Below are 5,919 nucleotides of genomic sequence, written 5' to 3'. Positions count from 1 at the left end.
CTCTCTCTTAGTATCAGAATCTGAATTGAATATCCAAGACCCATGTTAAAAAAAATGCCAGGCATAGTGGCACACACTAGTAATCCCAGAGCTGGTGAGTTAGAGACAGGTGATCCCTGCCCTCCACACACATCCATGCCTGCACACATATGTAAAATATAAGAGTTTAGAGAACATTGCAATAATCCAAGTAAGAAGTGAGAATAATTTACAAGGTAGCTTATGTGTCCTACTTAACAATTCATGAAATCTCACATTATTTACATTCAAAAACTGACCTGTTTTCACAGAATTATTTGTGGCAGAGCTAAAAAGAATCAATGACAAAACATGAGATACGTAGGCTTTGCAATGGTTTGTCATCTGATCTTGGTGCTTCCGCTTCTTACACAGGTAAGCACATAAATTGTCTAAGCCTCTGCTTTCACTTCTTTGAGGTTCACAAAACAAAACCTCTCAAAGTTGAGAAGATTAAATGTGACAATGCATGTGGGGTCAATGTGGACAACCCATTAATGTTGAGGAAACCCAGGACAGGTTACCTGGAGACTTCCTCTCATCTGAGAGATGTTCATCTCTCCAGAGAAATCTGGTCTTCCTGTTGGATTTTCCTTCTTAGCAAAGAGCACAGCCATGGAGTTTGAGAGAAGGCACAGTGTAAGAGACAGGAGGGTAACAGTAGAGGTGGTCATGGAACAAACAGTCTTCCCCTCTTGGGCCTCAGAGGCCTCCCCACTAAGTGAGATTCCTAAGGAAGACACTCTTGCAGATGGACAGGAACAGGAAAGCTGACTCAAAGAGCATTTTCTACTTGGCCACTACAAGAATACTCAGAAGCCCAATTCAGCATTAGAGAAACTGGTTTCACAGGAGTTAGCAGTTCCTGAAATGGCAGAGGCAGCCTAATATAGTAGGGACAGAGTGGAGTTGGGAGCAGAAATATGATTTTCAATCCCTCTTCTCCTGTGACATTGGGCAAAGCACTAAGTTATTTCTCCCCCTGCCCCTCTATGAGTAAGAGACTTAAACTAGATGGTATCCACAGTCCTTTCTGGCTGGAGAAACTCTGCCATCTATTGAGTTTTACACCTGGCTTTTATTAGATATCTCAACACAAGTTTTTCACTCCTTCTACTTAATCTAGACTTGCCAAACATAAGTATATCCCCTCACCCACACAGGCCAGGCATATGCACAGCTTCCTGTCTCAACACTTAGGGATGGAAAGAGGCTGTAATTCAAAATATAGAAATCAGAGAAAGTTTTCTGAAAATCTAAACTGCTACTCAATCTGGTGAATCAGGATATTTCAGGAAGAAGAGATCTAGGAATACCCATTCCTTAAAACCCAAACCAAAACATTTTCATTAATATTAATGACCAAATACTTTGAGAATCACCATTAGAGGAAAAGGCATCTTTCTCAAAGTCTGGCCCACAGATCACTTTGCAATTCAAGGGTTTAAGATGCTTGCTGAAAGCAACAGGAAGTGTAGCTAAGAATCCATCCTGAAATAGTTTTCTCAATGATTCCACAGAGACCAACTTAACTCACAAAACAGTTTATAGATGTTTACTAAGCAAGTCATCTTTGGATAAAAGCTCAAAATTTACAAAATGACATAGGAAAGATGGGGAAATATGATAGTAATGTAGACATATTTCATTTCTGTATAGTACTGTTTCATCATTTCATTTAGTTCCTATTACAAGCTGAGAAAGAAACACCATAGTGTTTCTTAGTGTTGAAACTGAAACATCATCAGAGAGTTCAGGTAATTTGCCCAAGATTAGCAAATTAGTAAGTGGATGGATTTGAACCAAAAAGTAATGTCACGTAGCTAGGAAACAGGTCACAGCACTACAGAATGTTTAAGAACTGAACACCCCCTTTTAATTAAACAATATGCTGGATTTTATCTGACGATGCAAGTTAAAAAATATATCAGGTTCCCGTTGACTGGTTTTATTAGCTACCTCACAAATGGTAAGGTTATTATAGCAACCTTAGATTAGCCGAGATAAAATGAATATTAACTACTAAGTAACAGTGATTCAAGGATTTCCCTGGATTATAAAAAGATCGTAAGCAGTGATCATTTCAGGTCAACAACCCTCAAATACAGATATTTGTAGCTGTGAATACATGTGAATACGTACCAGACATGCTGTCAAGGTTTCCTAGCTACTAAGGACCCTAGCTAGCGGCCTTGCTTTCCTGATCTCTCTTTACACCATGGTCCCTGGTACTACACTCTTGAACTTAGTATATATTCACTCATCATTGGCTTTAGTGGTAAGCAAAACAAGCCTTATTAGACTCACAGTTTTCCTTAAAGTAATAAGGTATAAAATGCTATTATTACAGATAACATTTGTAGGACATATTTCTATTTGTTTTTCTCTTACTGGTAAATTTCTTCTAAATTTACCTAATAACACATCTGTCAATATGTTTGCTTACCTTAAACTTTTGTCTAAGTAGAATAGGATGGGTCTGTCAGATTGTCAGATCCCGAACTGGCCCATTGAACACAATTATTATGACACAGTAATAGGCATTTCAGGAATGTATTGAAACTGAACAGACCTTAGCTATGGACATGCAACATGAGCTTTTAAAAAGTTTACCAAAACTGTTAAGCATGGAAAATACAAATCACATGACTTTTAAATGAATAAACATGCTTCTCTTTCCTGTATTCATGCCCTTTCTTCTTCTCTTCCTTGTGACATAAACTTTCTAAACCATGTGGACATGAGGGTAATACATAACATGTCAGTCTTATAAAGTGCGTGGACACAGACACACATAAGAGAAAAGCACAATGAAAATGACATCAAGAAAGAGGAATCGGCCAAAGAATAATTGCAATAGTCACTAGCTGTGCACACACGGTAAAGGATTTTTGATTGGTGTTTGGTTTCTTTTATAACATTTTGTTGATATTTTTGAAGAATGGTAGATTTTTCAAATTGTCATGCCCATTCACATTGTGTAGCTATATTTGGTCAAACAAAGGAACTATTTCTTTCCCCAAATCAGTATCTAATTTCTTAAGTAGAGAAAAATAAAAGGATACTTACAAATCTCTGATTATGATATGTTGTTATTTCTAAGACAGGTGAAGGGTGAAGCTGAAAAGTCTTTCTTTCCTGAAAATGGAAAAAAGGTGGGGGGGGGAGACAAAAAAAACACATTGAATAACCAAAAAAAAAGGGGGGTAATTAAGTTAACAATGAAATTTAAATATTTTGGCTATGCTTTTTAAGACACGGTTAAACTAATGAACACTATGATTTTCCTGACTTCCTTAGGAAAAGTAGAACCTCTGAGTCAATGATGACACTGTGTGTTGAAAATCCAAAGGGATTTCACTCCCAACACCAGATGTGCCCAAGATTGTCAGCTACAAAATCTAGGGAGTCATTACTACACCAGCACAGCTCAAAGGCAAGTTGAGAGGAAAAAAAATCATCTCATAGACACAGCACACTACAGCAAGCAATTTTGTACTCGTCCACAGAACGATCATGTAAGAAAACACTTGTCATTGTTATATGTTTGAGATGTTGTGGATAGGCATCACACATTCAGAACATGACCTGGCGTAGCTCATTTTGGAGTGGATAAGAAATGTCTCCTACAGGCTCATGCCTCTGAACCTTTGGCCCCTGGCTGGTGGTCGTGCTGGCTGTGGAAACTGTGGGAAGGGAAACCTAGCTGGAAGGAGGAGGTTACTGGGAGGAGGATTTGGGATTAGCCTGGCCCGGGTCCACCTAGATAACTCTTCTTCATCAACAACATGTAAGAAACTGTGCCATCAGCTCCCACTTCCTGTGATGATCCCCCACTGCCCTGTGTTTCTTGCTATGATAACTGTATCCCTCTGACTGGTGACCCTAAATAAGTCTTGCTTCTCTCAAATTGTTTCTATCAGGTATTCATTCACAGCAGCCAGAAACGGAGGCATGATACCAGGTGCCCAGCACAGATATGGCAACCACAGAGAAGGAATTCAACCATCCTCATCCCAGTTATAAAAACAAATTATGTACACTCAGTTCCTCTTCACAGAATGGGCCCTGGCTCTTGGTTTAAGCATCTGATAGAAACAGAGTGGAAAGTAGTAGGGCTATGACTTGCCAGTGTTCCCCCTAGCCACTCACAGCAATATCGTGTTTTGCACACTCCATTTGTCCCAGTTCAGTGTGAAATTCACCCTTTCTGAACTGGTTCAACAATCTCCCAGACTATATTCTTATGCACATGCTTGCTTACTGAAGGTTCATTCTTTACCTGCATTTGGGGTGGAATCATTTCAAAGTCAATCTGCTCATGATCAAACACCCTATGACTGATCCTTTCCAAGCTTCCTATTACTACATAATCTAGCCCAAGATTCATTTGGTATAAGATGTCCTGCAGAAATGAATTCCATTCTACCTTTCTCTTTGCTTTTCACTCAAGCCCAATATACACCAAGGCTAAAACTCTAATGTTATACACAGGCAATGGAATTGTATTTGCCTTTGTGGCCAAAGCTCTTTACCCTCAATTTTCTCTCACCCCTTGCATCCATCCATCTATTCTAGGTCAACTTGAGCACCCCTTCCCAGAATGCTTTCACACCTCTTTCAGACTAGGTAGAACATCAATTACATCTAATTGTACTTATCCTGTGCATTATAAATTTTTCTCAGTGACCACCTTCATTCTCATGCTAGTTTTTGGTTTGTTTGTTTGTTTTTTAAACCTTTCAAAGGCATCAACAGTGACTCATTTGTCTTATCTGTAGTACAATATTTAGCAGATTGTAGAAGTAATGCGATCAATAATTTTTTTAACATCAAGGTGTGTGAGGTTCATTTGAGACTTACAGTTGCTTAATGGCATATTTTATTACCTTGTGAGACTTTTAAAAGTCAAACGAGGACATATTTAGCCTTGTTCCTATACCCAACTTCTCATATGGTTTCTTATTCTTCCACCCACTCAGGGACAGTTTCTCTTCAGTCTTACATTTGTAGACCAAATATAAGGAAGTGAGAAGAAGAAGAGAAACATAAATGACAACATAGTCATGTGGGAAGTAACAAGAAGACAAAAATTTGTAAACTTGAACATTGGTAGACTGTAATACCTATATACGTCACTAAAAATCCACAATGAAAAAACTCATAACCCCACTTTCCTTTTTTAACCATTTGCATATGCTCCTTGGCAAAGATCCAACAAAACTTGCAAACAGGAATTCACTATAAAGTCAGCTAATAAAACCATGCATTGCTATTTTTTAAATGAGGATTAAAATCACTATACTTTTATGCCCTTTCTAGAATTAAATTTAGGGTTTTTTGTTTTGTTCTGTTTTGTTTTGTTTTGTTTTGTTTTTGTTTTGTTTTGTTTTGTTTTGTTTTTTTGTTTTGTTTTGTTTCTTGAGCCAGGGTTTCTCTGTGTAGCCCTGGCTGTCCTGAAACTTACTCTGTAGATCAGGCTGGCCTAGAACTCAGAGATCCATTTGCTTCTGCTTTCCGAGTGCTGGGATTAAAGGTATGTACTACATGGCTAAAATTAAATTTAGTTTTAAAGTTATAATTTTTACCTACATTTGTCCACAACAAAATAAAAACATGAAATAGGAATAGAACAATCATTTTCCTTCCTGGCTTCTTTTTGACTAAGGTTAAATACAAAATACTTATTCAATGGCCCTTGAATATAGTTTTAAATCCATTAATTTGACTCATCATATATCAAAACTCAGATTTACAGATAATATGATAAATATAAATACAGTAAAAGTTGAATCTCTAGACATCCTTTTTAATTAAACATTTTTGTACAAAATCACAAAAATTCCTGAAAAAGTTTCAAGAAAATTAGGATATACCTACTATTTTTGTAGTATTGACATA

The 5,919-nt window shown here is 37.4% G+C and overlaps 1 protein-coding gene across 9 annotated transcripts in view; it reads right to left on the bottom strand.

The window, feature by feature from the left end:
• Pkib (cAMP-dependent protein kinase inhibitor beta) overlaps nt 1–5,919 on the bottom strand; it is a 102,765-nt gene that overhangs the window by 41,495 nt on the left and 55,351 nt on the right. For 5 of the 9 annotated variants that reach the window (XM_076552502.1, XM_076552504.1, XM_076552508.1 and 2 more), the window contains exon 3: nt 3,088–3,156. The gene's annotated coding sequence lies outside the window, so the exon portion shown is untranslated. Of the gene's footprint in view, nt 1–3,087; nt 3,157–4,907; nt 5,019–5,919 lie in introns of all 9 variants that reach the window. The other 4 variants (XM_076552503.1, XM_076552506.1, XM_076552501.1 and 1 more) reach the window with 1 other exon arrangement.

The sequence above is a fragment of the Peromyscus maniculatus genome, chromosome 16 (genome assembly GCF_049852395.1).
Source record: "Peromyscus maniculatus bairdii isolate BWxNUB_F1_BW_parent chromosome 16, HU_Pman_BW_mat_3.1, whole genome shotgun sequence".
NCBI lineage: Eukaryota > Metazoa > Chordata > Mammalia > Rodentia > Cricetidae > Peromyscus > Peromyscus maniculatus.
This window is presented reverse-complemented; position numbering and strand designations above follow the sequence as displayed.